At 50.3% G+C, this 21419-nt stretch overlaps 1 protein-coding gene across 16 annotated transcripts in view; it reads left to right on the forward strand.

Moving 5' to 3' along the window:
* LOC122532277 (ephrin type-B receptor 1-B) overlaps positions 1-21419 on the forward strand; it is a 124949-nt gene that overhangs the window by 48071 nt on the left and 55459 nt on the right. The window lies entirely within an intron of this gene.

A 21419-nucleotide genomic window follows, 5' to 3' on the forward strand; every position in this document is an offset into this window, starting at 1 on the left:
GAGCTACCCGGAACGTTTTCCATATTTATGCGGAAAGGAGGCTGGCGCCCCGGGGTTCTCGATGGGTCCGTTTCTGCACCCCGTTCATCCCTCTTTCGCCGGGAATAACGATAATTTCGTAATGTGGGCCAATCTTCCGAATTGCGGGATCGTTTCGAGGTGCCGGTAGTTAGTGCCGCGGCATTAAAAGGGGATCATTTCGAGCGCGCGTTCGCCCCGGACGGTTTGGAAGGAAGAGGGGTAAGGGGGCGAGGGAAAACGCGCCGCGCCGGGGATATATAGACCGCTCTCCGAAATTGACCGGCAAACTCAACAGGCCCTGTTTACTCTACGTGAGCCGATTTCTAGATGAAGGGTCTTCGCCGCGCGCCTTTTTTCGATGCGCGCCGTGTGCTCCTCTCCGCGATACCCAAAACCACGTCTCCCCTCCCTCGATTAGATTCTCCTCACGAACCGCCAGGTTACTCTTTTGAAAAACCGGGCCAACCAGTTTCGGTCAAATTTTAACCCTCGACTCATTCGCGTGGAAATCTAGACTCGAGCCTCGTTTCTCTCTCCAGTCGCGTGATTGTTTCCTGCGAATGGAAGACAAGCCGAGGTGATCGTTGTCGGAAGCCTAAATGTTGTCGTTAACGAGCGAAGTTTGAAATTAAAAATTTTTTACGATCGATGCAAAATTGCCCACAGTTTTAAGAAAAAGGGGGGGGGGGAGGGGGAGAAATCTTGTCGTGATTTCGACGCGACGGAACGCGATAAAATTTCTGCGGCAAGTTCTGGTACCGCAATCGCTCGGGAGTTCCCTCGGTGCGCGATGAGAGAACTTTGGGACGTTTAATGGAACTTGTCAAGAATACGCATTCCCAGTGGACCGTGTCCGCGCAACGTAGACGGCTAACTTCGTTTCCTTCGACCTGCACGAAACCCGAGCTTCTCGTTACCCTTGCCTATTCGATATCTCGGCTTCATGCCTTTCTCTCTCTCTCTCTCTCTCTCCCTCTCTCTTCACTTCTCCCGTTATATCTCTGAATTTCATTCTTCGACCGGATCCCTGAGAGAGGTCGACTACTCGTATTACAGTATCCGCTGCTGGACTCGTAAACACCGATTCTCCCCGGCGATAAACTCTGCGGCTAAGCGAATTTGTCCAGTCGACAGCTTTCTTAACCGATCTCGCCGCAACTCTTCCGACACGCGGCTCAGCCTCGGAAAATTCGAGATAACAAAGTAAGATTTGGTCGAGTCTGTTAAAAATCTGAAGCAGCAGAGAACTGAACGTGGTGACGTTTCGTGAGTGGAAAGGACACGAACAAGAACAGAAAAGAGAGATACTCGTCGGGTCGAATCGATAAGCAGTCTCTGAAAAATTTGAAACAGAGGAGCCAGAGAACAGAAAGTAGAGAGTTTCTGAGTGGAAGCGACACGCGAAATCAGTTTTGGTCCGCGATCTGGATACAGAGTCTTTGGTTTCTTCTCTCCGTCGAATTGGACAAACCCCTCGGAGAGCCATAGAGGTATAACACGGTGGCTGAAATTCGATTACTTTCTGGAACGACGAGCAAGCCACTCGGTACGGCATGGTTCGTTCGCTATGTGGACACGCTTAGGGCTCGATTACTTTGTCCTTCCACCCTCGAATCTGTCCTTTCGATTTCCCTTTAACAGTGAACCGTAACGACGCTCGGCGAAACTGGCAGATCGTCTAATACGATTTCGTCGTGCTCGTATTCCCATTTCCCCTCCCCTCTCCCCCCTCTTTCTCTCTTGCTGGTTACTTAGAAATCAAATGGAAAAACGAAAATTCAATATACCATCTGCGAATTTGGTCACGCATACCGGTGCCAACCGAAAGTTTGAGTACGCTTAAACTACGTTTGTTTAATTTACTATACAACGACAAACACATTTCGTCCCTTGATACACAATCTAACGAGATACTCTAAGCCCTGGGCAAAGAAATCACTGTCGATGTTAACCCTTGACTGAGATTACTGGGTCACGCAGATGACTATCATAGTTAGTGGTTTTTCTCCTTGGTCGACTCGTCATTATCATCGTGCGTCGTGCCCATCGACGATCTCGTCCCTCTTCTCTCGAGACCGATGCTCAATCACAGAACCCGCCTCGCGTGCTCATCACTTGACATTCCTCAACGGCTACCACGACGAAACGTCGAAGCTCCAGTAAATTTTCCTCACACGTGCTGCTCCCGACCAGGAGGGAAGAGACGAGCGTGCGTGATTGCGTAGAAAAAAGCTGATCGAACGCGGCGAGAGTGGCGTTGCGTCGCGGTCAGGGGTCCGGCGAACAGGCGCGGAGGGGCCGGTGGATCGCGGGTACGCGGTGACGGCGCGAGCAGGAGCTGGAAGCGGGAGCAACGGCAGGAGAAGTCTCGGGAGCAGGTCGAGCCACAAGGAGGCAGTCCTCTCTCGAACAAACTCGATTGCCTCCACGAAAAGGCAGAAAGACTCGTTCGGTGCTCTGGCTGTGTGCGTATACCTGTATGCAGGCCTCTCCGCTCTGCTCCTTTCCTCTCTTTCTCTCGATTTCTCTCCCTGTGATCCCCCCCCTCCCCGCCCCCTCGGTCGAGTCGGCCTCTCCTCCTCCTCCACCTCTTCCCTGTTCTCTCTTGCTTCGTCCCTGCCGGCTATATCCTCGTTCCTCTCTTATTCTTACTTCACCGGGGCCTTACGGTGGGTAAGAGACGCGGCAACGCCGCAGGAATGCCCGGCTAGCCCACCGCGTGCATACCTGTACAGCCTACTACTCTCCTCTCCGGTTCGGTCCAGGTTCCAGCCGTGTATACCGAAGCCCGTGGCAGCAGCATCCTATCGAGCCGACAAGGACGGACTGAAACTTGCCCCCTGCCGGTCCACCGACCAAGAGCCAGCAAGAACGCCGGAAAGAGAAAGCAAGACGGCAGGAGAGCACGCTCTCCCTGTGGTTCTCCAGTGCGTGTGCTGTCGCTCTTTTCTCTCTCTCTCTCTCTCTCTCTCTCTCTTTTTCTCTCTGTCTCCTTCTTCCTTCCTCTCTCAAAGTTGGTCGCGTCGTGTTTGCGTGTGCTCCGCTGTCTCTTCTCACGAGAGAACGCAGTACATATGTATGCACGTACGTGTATACGCAAGTACGTGTGCTCGTTGTCGGTTTCGTGTCCTTTCGTATGCGACTGATGAGCGCGCGCCCGCGATGCAATGCGCCGCGGATCCGGCAACAGGAGCGACGAAGAGAGGACCTTACGGTTTCCAGCAAGCGCGTGCGTGCGAGCAAAAGATCGCGCGACGTCGAATGTAGGCTACTCTCATTGACCGAACATCCCGGGAGAGGAGCGTGTAAACTTCTTCGATGGGACCAGGATGCACGTAGAGAGACGGAACGGTGTTGGAGAGAATCGATAGGATCCCTCGCGAGAAAACCGGCGTCCTCGGTTGACGCCGATCCTCGATTAAACCCGCTGGAATTTTCGAAGCGGCAGTACCGCAACCTTGTACAGTTACCTTAATCCGCGAGGAATCGAAACGCGTTTTGCTCGCGCTGCGACAGTTCCTCGCGATTTTTCCGTATGTTTCGCCGTTTCGCGTGGACACGAGCAAGGCTAGTGCTCTTGTTAGTGCTCCGAGAGAAGTGAACGGATGCGAGTAGAGACCACTGTTGCTTGAATTTTTTCAGTGGCTACGTACGCAGTGTTTCTGCAAATGGTACCACGAGTAGGATAAATTTCAACTTTTCGTCTCTTTGACGTAGGAGCGACTCATTGTCAGTCCCACCCGTCTCACAATCAGTAGCACAAAGAATTTGCTCCTATTGTCAAACAGGTTAAGACACCCAATTTGTATTTGTTCTCTCCGAAGTAAGAAACCAGGACGAAAAAAGGAAAAGGTACCATCTCGCGAAAAATCTTTTTCAAACGTCCTCGAGTGACGCCGATCCTTGATCAAGTCCGTTGGCATTTTCACAGCAATAGTACCGCAACCTTGTACAGTTACCTTCCGATCCACAGGGAATCGAAACCGTCGCGACAGTTTCTCCCACTTTTTTTTACATGTTTCACCGCTTCAAACTTCCTTCCTCTTCTCTCCCTTTCTCTCTCTCGCTCTCGCTGTCTGTGATCCGCAGACTCGATTTAAATTTTCGATATCCATCGGCGTGGCAGCGCAATATTCATCGTCGCATCGCCACCGGGTCACAAAGGTGCGGTATAACGGACCAGATTAAAAATCAATATTTCCTACTGAAAACGCTTCGCTCCGCCGTGCCGCTCGGACATAACCGCCGCGTCCTTTGCTTTTAATGCCAATCTTATTCGGTTTCGGGGCAGCAGCAATAGCGATCAGTTTTTCGCCGCAGCTGCCGCAATTGCTCGGCCGATAAAAGCGAGTCATCATCGGTGTGGTCCCTTTGCGAGCGCCGATGCTGATCCGCCGTTTTCTCTCTCTCTCTCTCTTTCTCTCTCTGCGACAACTCGATCCGCGGGGACAAATGGATCTCTCTTCAGAGCCAGGGCAAACGTCCGGGAAAAAAGGAGAAAAAAAAAGGAAAAAATACGCCCAACTAGACGTTGGGACAAACATCGTTCAACGAACCTCAAACGAAGTCGAAATCCCGATATTGGAATATCGCTCTTCGTGTGGTTTATACTCTTTATCGTTGGATCGCTTACCGGTATCGGAATATCTCTCTCTTCTCTCTCTCTCTTTTTCTCTGGTGTGTGCTCGGTGTAGGGATCCGGTGAAAGTGCCGTTTCTTCGGCCGATTTCTTACTTTTCCGCGTGATTCGATCTCGGTTCATCGTTCAGTCGAGCCAAATTTAGACTTAGACTCAGACTTTGACAGCTCTGTCTTGAGATTTTTCTTGGTACCAGAAATACCTTTTGTAGCGAAATTCTACAAGAGTAGAGTATATGAGTTTACAGTTTTTTCGTGCATTTATGAGAAATCTGAAAGAGCAGGCATGCACAGATGTGCAAAAATATGTACTCGCCACGACACTTAGCTTTATTCTGTCCATGCTCCCCTTTTCCATTTCAAATCACACTCTCGATAAATACGAATCTGTGTAAAAATCCGCAAGTCTACTTACAGCGCGAAAAATTGATTCTCTCTCGTGACAAAATCATCGAGGAGTTGATTAGGAGTTGCTGAGAAGCTCGAGCCACGAGCAGTAGTGGTGGTGGTCTGGATCGTCGCGGTGTCGTTGCAAAGTCAGAGAGAGAGAGAGCGATTTCAGGTACTCGTAGGAGGACCAGATCGCGAGAAACTGTTAGGCGGGTCCGTACTGTCAGCGAGAAAAGACGCGCGACGCTGGGCGTGTGCGTAACCCGGCGCAAAACGAGCATCGCGCGAGACGAAATGCGATACGCACGCACCGAGAACACGAGCGAGCATAAATTTTAATCGTCAAGAAAAATCTCGAGCAGACGAGAGAGAAAGAGTGAGTGTGAGTATGTCAGGCTGAATAAGGAAAGGAAGGAGAGATATAGAGAGAGGTTAGATATGCCGGCGAGTAAAACGCCTGGAATAGCGGGGCTCCCGAGGTACGACAACGACGAGCAGCATCAAGCAGTCCGTATTACGTGTTTCTCGCTTTCGAGAGCGCTGCTAACAGCCAGGATTTGCACGATCTTGCACGTGAACTTGCCTCTCGACGACGGGTCAAAAATTAAAGTTACAGCTGCCCGCGAATGAGTAACGCTCCTCACGAGCGCTGTTATATTTAGTGTTTCGATATTTCGTCGTTGACGAATGTCACAGTTACGTTCCATCGACGTTTCCTATAATACGTATCGAACATTCTTCCCCGTGATGGGCATTCGAATACTTTTATGAGCGGAAAGTCGAAATATGGGTGCAGAATATTTACGAAGGCAAGAGACACGGAAGTAGAATGAAAACATCGGCGATGATATTGGGACAGATTTGGCGTAGCGCGACAGTGTCATTTTTCGACATCACACCGATTTTTCGGATAGTCTCAACTCTGATGATAAGAGAAATTCACGTGAAACTGAATACACAGACGGCAATACCGTGAAGTGGGAGAATACATACATATTTCACTAGACGGACACCTCGATTCGGTGAGAAATAATACGGAAAACGCGGAGAGAAAGAACGTGCTTCCCTCCCCCCCTCCTCCTCACCTCTGGTTCGCGAACCCGGCAGCGTATATCCGAGTAGATATCGGTGCAACATTTTATACCGGTATTCTTTGTTGGTTCGCACCCTGTTTTTCGTCTCCGTTGCTCCCCTTTATACAGAGAAAGAAAGAGAGAGAGAGAGAGAGAGAGAGAGAGAGAGTTTTGTCTCTCGGCCGCTTTTCTTCGATTTCTCTCTCTCTCTCTCTCTCTCTCACACACACACACACACACACACTCCCTTCCCCTGAAGTGAAGTCTCTCGAGGCGTCGCGACGAGGGCGTGAGCGTCGGCTGGTTACATTTCCTAGCAGACCATTATTTCTCCGCTACACCCACGCGGCCTCACGAACGCCCGCCACTCACACGACTCACCCAGTCGCCCATGCACAGCCACACACGCGCGCAGGTAGACTGCATTTTCTCCCTTTTTACCCCTGCTACTACATTACCTTTTCTCGGAGCAGGGAGTTAGGAGGGTGTCTCGCTGCATATTAATGAAAAAATTTGTGACTTCCCTCCGTCATCCAGCAGCCACATCCGCGAAAAGAAGACGAAGGGCGGGAGAGGGGGGGAGGAGGCTTCTTTTTCTACTTGTGGTACACAGGGCTGCGCCTATCCATCTCTCCTTCTTCCACGACTCTTCCGTTCGCAATAAATGAACACACCATCGTCGTCGTCGTCGTCGTCGGCGTCTGGCCGTCTCTCGCGTGCACGCGTACTCCAAAATAAATTTCAACGAGACAGACGCGTTTATCTTCGCTCTACCGAATGCACCGATACCGCACTGATCTGCCGCGATCGTATCGATCCCGGTTCTTCGTTGACGGTAAAATTGTCGTGGAATTATCATTTTTCGGCGATTCGACGACTAAGTTGTGAAAGGGTGGGAGTAACGTAAGCTAAAGGGAATCTCGAGGCGAGTAAATGGTAATTTCACGGCGGCGGACGGGTTAGTGGAATTTCAATTGCTTGGATTTTGCTAACGGGACTAATTCGAGGCAGGCTTAGAATATAATCCAGCAGCGAGCTGCAAGCAACGCTCGTGCGACAGAACTAGCATCGGGTTGTTCTCTCGCACGGTGAACTCCCGAATGAAATTTTTTTCCAATGTCAATTTTTTCCGGTCTCGAACATTTCGCCAATTTCACCAATTTTGCCGCTTTGTTTGCAAAAGTGTCATTTGTCTCGTCGTCGTGCTTGTTATTCCGTCGCGAGAGGATTTGTTTTAGCGGATAAACTCGCGCCTCGATGATTCGCACGAGCATCACCGATAACGTTAGTCGATTTGCGCGAGCGGAGCTTAGTCTAGTTCCGACAATGTGTCCTATCTCGGGTGGTCGATCGATTTCGATTCAGAAGGCGTTATCGAGCCGTAAAGTGCTCGTCGATTGCGGACGTGTGACACGTGTCCTTGGATACGAGTAGCTCTCGCGAGGATACCGCGCTGGGTCAAAGGCCGCGGGAAGTTGGAGGAGGAAAAGGCAAGTAGATAAGAAAACACTGAGAAGGAGAGCAGGAGGCAAAGCTGCGTTTTCCCGCGTTATACGTCAGAGCCAATAGAATTTTACGAGGCAAGATAACCTGAGGCTGTTTTTCGTCCCATTGTACCCGGCGGCCACCATTAATAATACAGGTAGTTCGAGGTCGGTGATAATATAGCAGGCTGGCGTACCGAAGGAATATAGCCGGAAGAAAGAGACAGAGAGAGAGAGAGAGAGAGAAGAGAGGGATGGAAAAGTGGTAAAAGGAGGGCCTCTAAATTTTCCCTTTTCCGAGATAAAGCGTTCCATTCTTTCCCTTCTTGCCATCCTGTCTCTGTCTTCCCGTTTCTCGCGGTCAGGATGGGTATATTAGCTCTGCCACTGGCTTTTACGACTACCGTCAACTACCGTTGCTTTTGCTTCTCTCTTGCTGCCGGAGTTTGCATCACGCGGTTGCGAGGAAACGGAATTCCTCGCGACTTCCTTATTTTCCGCTGCGCCTGCGAGGCCAAAGGAACGCTCTCGGTCTGATTAGCCCTTTCATTCCCGGCGGCGACTACAGCCGGCATCCACGACAGGATGACTATAGTTGGCTACAGTCATCCGGCTGATGATTTATTCGATGCTAATTACCACTGCCTGCGCGACTTAACTGGAAAGATGGAATCTAAATGTAAGTTTGTCTCGTGCATTCTTCTTTGGACGTTTCGATGCATTCATTTTTTTCGCACCTGTTGGCGAGTTAGACTCGAACTTTAGATTTGAAACGACGTATCATTGCGATACGTTGTTTCATTTTGTTTCTCTCTGAAACTCTACCAAACAATTCTCGTGACATTTTCGGAACGTTATCTCGCCGAAATGTATAAATACAAATCAGAGCAAGTATCACTTTCGAATGTAGATTGAAAAACCAAGAAACTGCAAGGAGACGTAAAATTTGCAGTCCCCCTTGAATTCTTACGTCGCGATACGAAAAGACTCCGAGATAACGTACACTTCGAATGAAGTGTAGGAAAAAGAAGGGAAAAATGAAAATGCAATTGGACAGAGATAATACCGTGCACAAAGAACGCACGGCGGAGTTAAATTCCCCGATGAGTAACCATTTCTCAAGATCCGACGATTCTTGTAACTCCGATAATGGCCGACGGTGGAAACAACGAGGGACGAAGGGGAGGGAGAGAACAACCCGTGCTCTCTCAGTCACAGAAAAATTAACAAGTTTCCCAGGAAATAAGACATCGGATAGATCGGCGAGAACGTAACAAGGCTGTACAAGGTCCGCGGGCTCGCGGAATAAATGGAATCTGGCCAGATGTGGCGTGCACCGAAGGTCTCTCTTCAAACGAGTTTAATATCGGTGTTGGTGATGCAGAGGCGCAGGTGCGTTCCGATGTGTTTCTAAGGCGGCATAATGGACCCGCGTTTAAGAGCAAACGGCCGCGTTTAAGGGTTACAACGTCGAGCGCGGCAGAAGCGTTCGACGCGAAGCACCGAGGCGAATTTCCGCGACAAGCTCGCGGCTTCGACGTGTCGTACTCCTGCGAGACCTTTAACCTTTCGCCGCTTTCCGATCGCGGAAACATACTCTCCGCAGGAGAGGAGAGAAGAGGAGGGTACGCGCGGAATCGATCACACAGATCGTCTGGTGAAAAATTAACAACCACCCACGAGAGCGATTGGAAACACTCTTTCAACTAGTCGTGTTTAGCTACTCGACGAAAGAACGAGAATGTGTGTTCTGATAGGTAAGAGGAATCTACAGAACAGAAACTGTCACGTGGCAAGGAATCTAATAAAAATGTCAATCGCGGCAAATAGATTTGATAAATGTAATTCGATCCAAAGGTTTGATAGTTTGACTCGTGGCAAATGCTGAGAGCAAGACAGAAATTCTGAATGAAAAAATGTTGCTCCCTCTTTTTTATTTTTATTTTTATTTACGTGGAATTAGCCTCTGTTATAGAGACACTCTGTGCATGCAAGAGTTGAGAACGATAGCATCTCGCGGATTATATTTTTCAATTATGATAATACCCGAGTGAACAGGACCGCCGTGGTTTCTCTCTCTCTCTCTCTCTCTCTCTCTGATTCTCTTCCCGTAGTTATGTTCGTCATTCACGAATGGTAAACTGCAAATCTTCGTAATCTCCGTGAGAACGTAGCAGCGGCAGCAGCTTGTGCTGACTCGATTCATCTTGTCGGTACGCTCTGTCCGCGGTAATTATTTTTAATTCGGTCGTCTAGGCGAGCCAGCTAAGTGGGAAGAGGATCGACAGAGAGAAGGTTATTGAATTAAGGCGCGATAGGGAGACGAGATATATCTAGGGCGAGATGGATCTCCTCTCTCCCTTTGTGGGATTACCGTTTCTTCGGACGCGCGCGTTCACTGCCGAAAGCGAGATTCGCTTGTGAGACCAAATATGTACCGAGTTTTTATGAAGCATTACAATCGAGAGCGCAACGAAAGCGTATTTTATTAAAATTATTGTTTCGATATTTAATCGAAAAATATTCAGAGAGATGGAAGCGGCTATGAGCGTTTGTAACGTCATGTGACTTTCAACTTTAACACGGTTGATACAAAATTCATACGCGAAATTTTGTCGCGAGGCTCATTCCGTTTCTGCGAAATATTTGACAGACGGATCGTTTAATTTTGTTTTAAAAATCCGCCCGAAACTTATCCGCCTGATAAATTTGCCCCAAGCCAGAAAACGACGACTTTGCCAATCCTCCAGAGGTTAAATGATAACTCGAACAGCGTAAAGGGGAACGTGATAAGTTATGCGCGCTGATGACTCAGGTTTCTCTCGTTATATTTCGGGTCGCGTCGTAAAATCTCCGGCGTAACAACACGCGCGGGAATACACCCCGGTGGTTCGGAATTAAAAGATTCCTGACAGGGAACGAGCGGAGGGAAGACGAATGAAAAAGCCAGTGGCGAATCGAGCGAATCGAGCGAGAACCGGGCGAGAACCGGGCGAATATTTTCTTCGACCGCTAATGAACGCTCGGGAACCCCTCTCATCGCCTCCCATGACCGCGTGCACGCCGTGATTAACGAGTCTTTGGAAAGAATCGAGACTTCTCGGAAACGTCCTTCCCGCTCAAGGAACGGCCGCTCCAAGTGTTTCTGACCGATTACGCTTCCACGCTTCAGAAAATTATATCCGCGTGAGTCAGACGCGCGCGTCTTTCGTCGTATCGAGGACTCGTTAATACCCCAGGGACGATAAAATAAACGCCCGAAACCGATGAGCTGTTTTCGCCAAGCGATATAATACTCTTTCACCGCCGTACAAAAGTCGCCGTTGTTCACCGAGCGAAACTCGAATGGCAGCCGAGCGGAAAAGAAAGAACGCTTTTGATGCTGCTGCTGCTGCTGCTGCTGCTGCTCCGAGGATTTCAAACATTATCATTACTTTCAAGACTTCACGGATCGTCTCGAACTGATTCGAATTTCTTGAGAGAAACGTCGATATCGTTCCCCACGTTCGCGTTTGGCACACGACCGCTGTTTTGGCACGAAAGCAACGAATTTCCCGATGATTTCTTGAGAAAGAAAAAAAGGGGGGAGGGAATCTAACCGTGGGAGTAATCACCCCCTCCCCCAGAAAAGAGTAAAAAAAATCACAGACAGCGAGAGAGGGTGAAAGGAGTCGTCCGGAGAGAAGAGGAAAAAATATGAGGTGCCCGGAAACTTAACCCCAGTCTCGGTTCTCTGCGGGATCCCGCGGGCACGGGATGTGTGCGCACGTTCTTTGGATCCAACTGGGCGGCATGGGGAGCCTAAGGGAACAGTCAGAGGAGAGGTAGAAGAAGGGTGAAAGAAGCTCTCCGAACGTGGCTCGGCCCACGCCACAACGTGGGCCAGCACCGCAGCCCATCGCTGGAATTACCATTTACATAGCGTTATTATGTTTGTGCATAATGTATGTACACATGTTAAATCAATTATTTAAACAATATGGGTCCCAATGGTGACCGAAGGTCGGGGAGGGATGCAGGCGCGAGCGAACCAAGAGGGAGGGGTTAAAAGTCTCTGGATACTGGCGTGTCCGCGAGATGTTAGATTACCCGGTTCGTCTCTCTTTTTCTTCTCTCTCTTCTCTCTCCCGCCGCTCGGTAGTTTTCTCTTTTTTTTCGAACCTGCGTCTTTCTCTGTCACTCTCACACTCATTCACCCTTTCTCTCTTCTCTCCTTCCCTCTCGTTCTCTCGCAGGTTCTCGCGAGGCTCTTTGCATATGGATCTTGAATTTCAATTGTGCTTTTCAAGTGCAGCAACCCCCTCCCCACCCTTTTGTTCCTCCCGCCTGTCCGTCCCCGCCGCTGCCTTCACCCTCGCTTTTATTCCGCGCCTCCGCCCTCTCGCTTCTTTCCCTTTCAATCTTCCCGTTCTTCCTTCGCTCGTTCCGCGACAGAGAGACACACGAGCTACAGACAACGCGATGAGCGAACCGCGAGCGAGAAACGCGTGTACGAAAACCTGCAGCCGAATAAAAAGCAGCCAGCGGCAACCAGTCAGCAGCCGGAGGGTCGATACCTATAGGGCCGGTTGCTGACGGAAGTATTTCAACAGTTATAGAAACGTTCTCGTCACGTTCTCGTCACGCGTGCTGTACACAATATCCGTTTGGACATTTTCAAAATGTTGACCAACATTTGTTCCTTAGTATTCAACATATGCTCGCAAGATACGTATCTTCTTGTATCTTCTACAGAAAGTTTCAAAGTTTACCTATTCACAACCACGATCCTTTCTCTCTAATAAAGTTTCAAAATGTTTTCCATAGTCCAAATACTCTCGTCGGCCACTGTGTACGACGAAGGCGAAAAAGATCGGCCACCAGTGACGCGCCATCGATCATTCATTGGCTCGAAGCCAAGTCATCCAGATACTTATTTGTTTCCGTGGCGCTCTACGTGTGATGTACGTTCTTCCTCGCCCCTGGATGAATAAATAAAATTCTTTCGTGACGTTTCTCTTTCTCTCTTTCTCTGTGGCTCGTAAATTTCCTCTGGCCAACGCGGCGTTTAGCGCGGCCATCCGAATACGCTACGAACGTCCCCGCTTTTAATTTATCCCGCCACCCTATACCTGGAAACGTCTCGTCTTGGTTCGCGTCGCCGCATTAGCATCTAAATCACCCCCGATCCGAGCGAGACTCTCGCGAAAGAATCGGCCGCGACGAAACAACGGTAATCAAATTTATTATCTTAAAGAACCGTTTAAGAGGAGCCGGGGAAAGGACTCGTTCGACCGAGCAAAAAGACGCTTGCTTCCTCGATCCTCTTTCCAAGCAATTTGCCACGGCGTGTCTACCTGACCGAACGAAAATAAGCTCGCGCTTTCCCTCCTTTTTCCTCTCTTTTTTCGTTTCCACCCGATTCGGCCAGATCCCTGTTCTTACGCATCAGCATGCAAATTAACCTCTGACCACAATAATCAAATTAATCGTCCTAAACAACTGGATACACCACGAAACAAACGCGGCGTCCGATCATCCTCTGCTCTCCTTCCATTTTATTTTTTTTTTTTTATTCTGTCTTCCAAACTCTCGTCGATCAACTAGAAATTCCTCGTTATACTCGATCGGTGGCTGTCGGTGGCTTGGGTACACGTGCACACACACATATATGTATATATACATATATATTTTTCCCCATCGATTCGTCGAAGCGATCGGCAACGGAAATCGCTGGAAAATTGATAGACCGGCGGTCGCTCGGCACATCGGACCTTTATTGGAAATTTATGCGGATCAGTAATTCTACGCGGCTGCGATATACTGTTAGGTATTTCCGAGAGGATCGTTACCGCTTCGGCTCTCGATCGTTTCCACGGGATTATACGGACACGAACGCGCCAGTTAATTAATAAAATGAGCAGGCCGAGAGCAGGCGTACGGCGAGAAAAGAGAGAGAAAGAGAGAGAGAGAGAGAAACTATTCCGATTCGCGCGGATAGACGTTGCACGCGGTTTTAGCAACGAGCGTGTGTCGCGTCCGTGTGCCGGTTTCCTCGACTTCCATTTGTCGGCCACCTGTCCGATCGGCAATTTATGTCGCTCGGTAATTTCACATACCGAGAATATTAGACATCGACACGTTCCGCACCGGCTACTAACGTGCGCGACGCGCGCGGCCACGCGGGCCCCGACCGGCCAAGCGAGTAAGCGGCCAAGCCACTCCGCTTCGTAACACGCCGCTGCAGAGCCTGCCTCGCCTGCGTGTAGCGCGGCACAGCGCATTCAGCTTGCTTTATATACACTATACACGATCTTGCACACGGTGTGCGCCTGGCCAAGACGCGCGCACTGCTTCGTTATCCAAGCTTTCTCTCTCTCTCTCTCTCTCTCTCTCTTCGCTGTACACACGCGGTGCGCGACCGCGATTTATCTCGACCGGTTAATGCGTTCCAAGAATCTATTACTGGTCTTCCAATATTATAATTATTTTATTAGCGGGTCGCTCATTATCCTTCTTTTTACGGCCGCCCCAACATCGCGATTATATTCCCCCTCCGTCTTCTTTTTGTCTTACTTTTTCCTTTTTGGAATTTCTGGAATTTTGGAACCTTTAGCGCGTTTAGCACCGAGCTGACGATTGGTTTCACTGTCGCGTCTGGAAAATTGGCGGAACAGCAACAGATTTTGAAACTCTGTATCAACCGATTTACTATTTTATGTGTTGCCTTCCTTGTCGACTGTCGTATTAAACAGCGGTACACGTTTGAAAGGAACGAAAGCAAACGACAAACGTACGCTCGTAGATGCTGCGTGTATCCGGTACGTTCGGAGGAAACTCGAGGTTGACGCGATCGAGACGATGAAGTCCGTGTCGGTTGATTTATCTCGGGGATCGATTGGCCCGAGAGGAACTTCTCGAAGACAACTGGCATCCGAGATGCGAGCGATACCGGGGGAGTAGTCCTCGATGGCGAGCGTAATTAAAAGAATCTCGAAGGACCCCGTCATTACTACCGAGAGAGAGAGAGAGAGAGAGCAACAGAAGAGCGGTGCCCCGCGTGGCACCGTATACGAGCCGACAATTAAGACCGGATTCTCTATCATCCTGCGCGCTCTTCTCTGCTACGTCGATGCACGAATTTGGCAGCGGCACCGAGCCACAACCGATCGGCCGCGCGCGCTCTCTCCCCGAGCACGCCCGTGTTCGATGGGTCAACGACATCCTTGGTGAACGGTTCGAGGCGCAATAGGATATGTCGGGGTAGAGAGGAGCGAGCGAGAGGGGAAGAGACGAGGACGGAGGGAGAAAAAGCACGCGAGGGTGAGAGAGAGAAAGAGTGAGAAATGAGAAGTAAGGGACAAGAGGGTGGCAAAAGAGGAGAAGAAAGCAAACGAGAGAGGAGGGAAAAGACGGAGAGAGAAAGAATGGCGAAACGGCGGTGTAAGGGCGAAGGGAGGAGGACGACAGGGCAGGAGGAAGAGAGATCCTGACAAATTGGAAGGCCGTTAAGCCAAAGGCAGCAGAGGTGTCGTTCGTTGCAAAGAGAAAAGAGCTTCGATGTTTGGCGAGGAGAGCCGGGAAAAAGACGAGTCGCGCGCGACATTGGTTGTCAGTGGACGGGGGATCCTCGGGGTCCCGAGCATTTTTAGAGCCGAAATAAAGTCGAAGAACGTATATCGTTGTATATTCGCTGGCCGCGCGCGCGTACTCCGCTCACGATCGTAGGTGGTCTCCTCTCACCAGTCTTGTGGTCTTGCATCTCTCTCTCTCTCTCACACACACTCTCTGTAGCCTTCTCTCCCTTTGCCGAGATCCACCGAAACTCGTGCATCTTGAACCAAACGACGTTCCGCCTCTGGCGAACTTGTACAAACACCGATAATCGAACGCACACGCGTTCTCTCCCTCCGCCAGGCCTACAATGTGAATACACTCTCCTCCTCTTCTTCCTCCTCCTTCTCCTTCTCTCTCTATCGCGATTCCCTTTGACCTTTCGGACGCGAAACTCCACTCGCGTTTCTGGTATGATCGATCTAGTCACTGGGACCGTAATATCTCGTGCCTCTGGCACGTAACGATCGCTGCCGGGAAATTTGAGAGATTGAATCGTCAGAGATTTACGCGGACTGTGCCGCGGCGGCGATCGCGGAGAGACAGCGCGAGCACCGATAGTTCGAACGGCGGGGAAACACGCAACGCGAGCGCCGAGTATTTCGACGACGGGTTCGTCGTTTACGGGGCGGTGAGATAAGATCCGAAAACGGGGACGGGCCTGTGCTCGACTTATACGCGAAACGTAAATTTCACCGGCGCGATAACATCGGCCATAACCTATTTCCGGCGAGAGCAGGCCGATCGAACTCTCCCTCTCGCGAGCGCGGATACTCCCTCTCTCCAACCGTGCGTGTCTACTCGCCAAACGATTGTCGCTCGATTCGATCGCCAACTGTCGCCGACTCTTGACAGACAGAACGAACATCCGCTCGATCCCTTCAAGGACACTTGCTGCTCGTAATTCGTCCTGGAACCACCTAGAAAGCAGTCAAAGTCAGCAACTTCTTTCTCGTGAGCCTAACTCCTTGCAATTTTACTTCTTCTAGACAGGTTCAACTATTGAGTAGTTGAAAATCTCACACGTCCGATGTGCTCGCCCCAGTGAACTGGCCAGCGCACCAGAGAAACAGAAAAGACTTGTGATCATCTTATATATATATATATATATATATATATATATATATATATCGTGAAAGATCGAGTCCTGCTGATCTCTCGGAGTCGTCTCCCTCTGGGGAAAGGCGCGCAGGTGTGCGTGCGCGCAGGAGGCGAAATCGTAATCTTAACCGCCTTGGAGTAGCCGCTCGTCTCTTGGCCGATCGGGCAACAGGTTCCTCCCGCGTGATTCAATCGTACCCTCTCGGCCCGGTTGTGTACGCGGAGCCGAGAGGAGCCGACCTCTCGCAAGCATATGGCAAGAACAGGCTCGTTACGTCACTCATCCATCTCCTTCGTCGACCCCGGCTATTGATTTATCGTCGAACTGGGCATTTTCATTTCTTTCACCCCGCGTGGAACGACGACGCGGTTGCGTGCGCGTGAGCGATCGTCTCCGATTAGAGGAACGCATTGTGCTCCGACGGGAATCGAGACGAGACTGTGTCCACGTACCTCGAAAGGTGAAAGCAGCTTTTTCTTGCGTAACAGCAATTGGAAATTCAGATTGTTCTTCTTTTTTTTTCTTTCTTTCTATCGTGATAATGTCACGCCAAGAATCTCACGGGAGACGACGATCTTTACACGACGAAGTTGCGTGAACTTGTAAGATACGTGGGATAATAGAGAATGACCGAAGATTTAAAAGGAAAAGATAATCGCATGACGATTTATCGAGCAATTTCTTTTTCCTTGTGGAAAGTGACCCTGAGGATGAAAATACCTCTCCGAAGAAATTTCTTTTTATACTTTACATCGCGAACATTATCCGTTTGACCCGAATGTATCCCGTGCGAATGTCGGCCAATCCTCTTTCGCGGCCGGATTTCATGGTAATTTTCGTCGATTCCCTATCTTTGGAATCAACCGCGAACCAATATGAATCGATCGTTCCACGTTGAATTTCGTCGATCTTCCTACGCATTGGAATCCCGTGGCCATTTGCATCGGTTCCTTATCTACGAAATCGACCACAGCGCCCCACTTCCAAAACCCTCAGGCAGAAGATCTTGAAACATCGCTCCGTGACTTTCCCACTTGGAGCAGGGGGAGAAAAGCGAGCCATCCAAGACTCTCCAATTTTTTCCTCCCCCTCTGTCGCATATCGATGCCCGACTCTGCGATCTCCGATTTGAATAATATGAAAAATCGAGGCTCGCTCGTTCCTTCTTTCGACAGACTGGAGAAGGAGAGAAGGATAGAAGGCAGGAAGGAAGATAGATAGATAAATGGGGAGAACGCTGGAGATGAACGGATATATGGTAGAGAAAGAAAGAGAGAGACGAAGAGAAGAAAGACGCGCGATCGCTGTGGAGTGAGTTAGGGCCGGCAGGCAACGCTATGCATACCGTCACACCCAGCGACACGCTCCAAATTTGAAATTTAAATTCGGTACGTCTCACGGGACCGCGCCGTTGTACACCGGTTACTGACACACACACACACACATATACACACATACATTCGCGCGTGTGCGTCAAGCGGCGTACTCGCGAGAGTGCGTGTTCGGGGTGGAAAGGGAATCGAAGGCAAGAAACGAGGGTAAACACAACACGAAGCGAGGAGAGAAGGAGTCGTCCGACGACAACGACGACGAATACATCGCTGTTTCCACGACGATCATTGGCCGACCCATTCCAGCTCGTTTCCTCTTCTCCGTAAACACCCTCGGGAGTGGTAATTCGACGCTGACCCTGCGACCTGTCCTCTTCGCGTCGAGTCTCGAGACCGGTGATCTCCTCTCGGCTGGGCTAGTGTCAGCCGATGAACTTGACGTGCAACTCCATTCCCGCGAAGAAAGTGATTGCAGAGATTATTGGTTGGTCAACGATTGTTTATCTTCAGGAATCGATACGGAATTAAATTAAACATCATATGTATGAAATCTTGAGACTCGGGGAGTATTTCAACACTTGCAGGAATTGTGGTGAAACACTTTGACACTTCGTTGAGACGCGATTGTTTTCAACGATGTAATATTTCGGTCAAATTTACGATTATTACAAATCTGAAAGCTCCAATTCATGAAGGTTGAACGATCACTTTCGATTTCGTTAGCGACGAGTGAGATCCTCCCAGACGTATCTTTCCCTGGGTGGTGGTAGCGTGCACGACCTACCTCGGTTTCTTCGTGCAAGTCCGGCCACCGCCAGTCGCACTCGAAGAATTCCTCCACGTTGCCCGGCCATACGAGCAACTTGCGTAACGTGACACGTGTCGTACCAGGTGGCATAATTTACGTGTCGCACGCGCAAACTACCGTGACTGCTTCGCCACCGACACACGGCACCTTCCTCTCATCTCGATAATCTCGTTCAAAAATGAACAAGTAACACTTTGCAATCGTCGATATTTGAGGCTACACAGCCGTACTATTGCAAACTTGAGATTTCATTTAAAAATTTGAGCGTCGAACGCCAATGTGAAATATTTACAATTTTATCTCAAAATTTCGGAAATATCCTGTACCCTATATTCGGAAATATATACCTACAGTGCTCGTTTGGAGAGTATAGCGCTCCAATGTTAGAAATGTCAAGTTTTATTTTAGAATTTAATAATCAATTATTCTCGAGATAGCAGGAAATAAGATTATACCACACATTCCCTCGTTTGGAAGAAGCAACGTGTTACTATATACATTTAGCGACTACACATATATATATATTTAGAATCTCGTCGTTTCCACGTTTGAGACGCCAAACGGAGGAAACTCGGAGTAAATCCTGGAGGCACTACGAAACAGCGGGTCAATCTTGGAAGCTTTACCAACCCGGCAAGTTTATCGGTGGTGCGCGAGAGAAACTTGGACCTTACTTTGCGAATTCGGTGTAGCCGCGTTCTTGGATGTATCTGAAGTACTTCTGGAGAGTGCTTGAATTAGGCCGAGCGCGCTTCAAAGCCTATTACACACAATGAGACGACTTAGAGAGACAGAGAGAGATAAAGAGAGGAGGAGGATCGACTCGAGTGGATTCGACTCGAGCGTCTACTCGCGAGAATCCATGGATACCTAACTGCGTGTCCATTACGAAACACCTAGCTTCCCCGCTGCACGAATTCCGTGGTTCATTCGATCCCGTGTGCCATAGCCCGACGAAACACGAGAAGATCGAGGAAGCTTAGAACATTAACGCGTAGGCGGTAATAGATTAGATAGGTACGAGGATTAAGCGAAGAGAATTAATCCTGAAACCCCTATGGGATGTGAGAGAACTGCTCCCCGCGCGCTCAGGCCTGACAACTGGACCGCGGATTTTTACGCCAGGTCACATTTTTCAGAGTGTAATTAAAAAAAGCAGTTGGGACCTTGGTAGAAAGTGAAAATTATTCTACGTGTCGCGAAAACGTTTCACCGAGCGTTTATACTTTGGACGTATTTTATTATTACGAATTAAACGCGCATCGCGTGCAGTTTTCCACTTCGAACTAACGAACGTCTCCACCGCGGTGATCCGTAATTTCTCAATACACCGTTTAAAACTGCGATCTCCATTGCCTATTCACCAGAGAGAGGGGGCGCGAGAATCCCCTTTTGAAACGGGACGAAAGTGAAGCTGCGACGAAAATCTGGCGGCTGAGAAGGGGTGGAAGGCAGAGGGAGGGATGGAATTCTACCACGGAGGCAGGTGACGGCGGGACAATTATTTTCACCGGCTCCCCGGTGTTTCGACGGTGTCTCGATGAGGTCGGATAATCGCGGTACGCGTGAGAGCCCCTGGGATTCTGCGTGGCTCGTCGGAGCAGCAGTAGTAGTAGCAGTAGCAGCAGCAACAGCAGTAGCAGCAGCAGCAACCGCCGCTGGTAGTAGAAAGATAGGGGGGTAGTGTCGATGGCAAAGAGTCGACGACGGCAGGGGTGGGGTAGGGGGAGGAACAGGGGGGACAACTGGCGGAGGGCGGAGGACGGAGGACGGAGGGTGCGAGGGCTGGGATGGATTTTACAGCGCGCAGTTTTCACCTTTGAGATTCCATCCGGCGGCGAAGGGGTGGGTGGGCCGTGCTGCACCCGCGCCGCGTCGGCTCGGGTACTTTGGTCTAGGAATTCAAGGACCCACGGAGTCTGGGAGGGGTGGGATACGACGACGCGGCTCTCGCGCGTCGGGGGCGGTGCGGCTGATGGCTGCTGCTGCGTGGCGCTGCTCTGAACACCGTGCGACGAGGACACCGGGCACGCCGGTAATCGAGAAAAACAGAAAGATAGAGGAGGAGGCGCGGCTGAGACGCGAGAGGGTGAACGAGCGCGTCGCGCGAAACGGAGCAAGACCGACGTAGAAAAGCTGGAGAGAGGCATTGAAGTCGCGAAAGAAAAAACGAGAGAGAGAGAGAGAGAGAGAGAGAGAGAGAGAGAGAGAGAGAGAGAGGGAGGGAGGGAGAGGGAGGGAGGGAAAGGGTTGGTAGGAAGAGAAGAGGGTTGCAGGGGGAAGCGAAGAGAAAGAAGAGAGGGAGAATGAACGAGCGCTAGGAAGGGAACGAAGAGGGTTGGTCCGATAGCGTCGCGGCGATGGTGAACACCGTGGAAGAAGGACGGAGGTAAAGCGATAGAGAGGAAGGCTCGAGTGCGGTGGGTGAGGAGGAGGAAGAGGGGACCGGCGCGCACGGAAGTGAGACAAAAAGATGGAGAGAGATTCGAAAACGGGGGTGAAAGACACAGAGAACGGAGAGGGAGGGAAAGAGAGAGAGAGAGAGTGAGAAATGGGGGGCGCGCGCAGAGTGAAAGAGGAAAAGCGAAAAGGGAGAGAGAGAGTGAGGAGGAAGGCGCGAGAGGGTGGTGGGTGGTGATTGTAGCAGCGAGCAGCAGCCGAGAGAGCCGGTCGATACACGACCACCACTACAAACGTGTCGCAGGACACGCAACACAACCTGCTGGCTGTTCTGCGTGTGCAACGATACCGCTCCACGCGGCCACCCTTCTTCTCTCTCTCTCTCTCTCTCTCTCTCTCTCTCTCTCTCTTTCTCTTTCTCCTCCCCCTTTTTCTCTTTCGCCGTGATATCCTCTCTTCTCCCTTCGGGCCGCGGCTTTCTCACCCTTCTCGTATAGGACGGGAACGAGAGCTGCCGAGAAGCAAGGTGTTTTAGCACGGTCTCGAGGATCCGCCATTTTGAGAGGGAGTCGTTTCCCC

This window comes from Frieseomelitta varia, unplaced genomic scaffold (genome assembly GCF_011392965.1).
Source record: "Frieseomelitta varia isolate USP_RPSP 00005682 unplaced genomic scaffold, Fvar_1.2 scaffold_447, whole genome shotgun sequence".
Taxonomy (NCBI): Eukaryota; Metazoa; Arthropoda; class Insecta; order Hymenoptera; family Apidae; genus Frieseomelitta; species Frieseomelitta varia.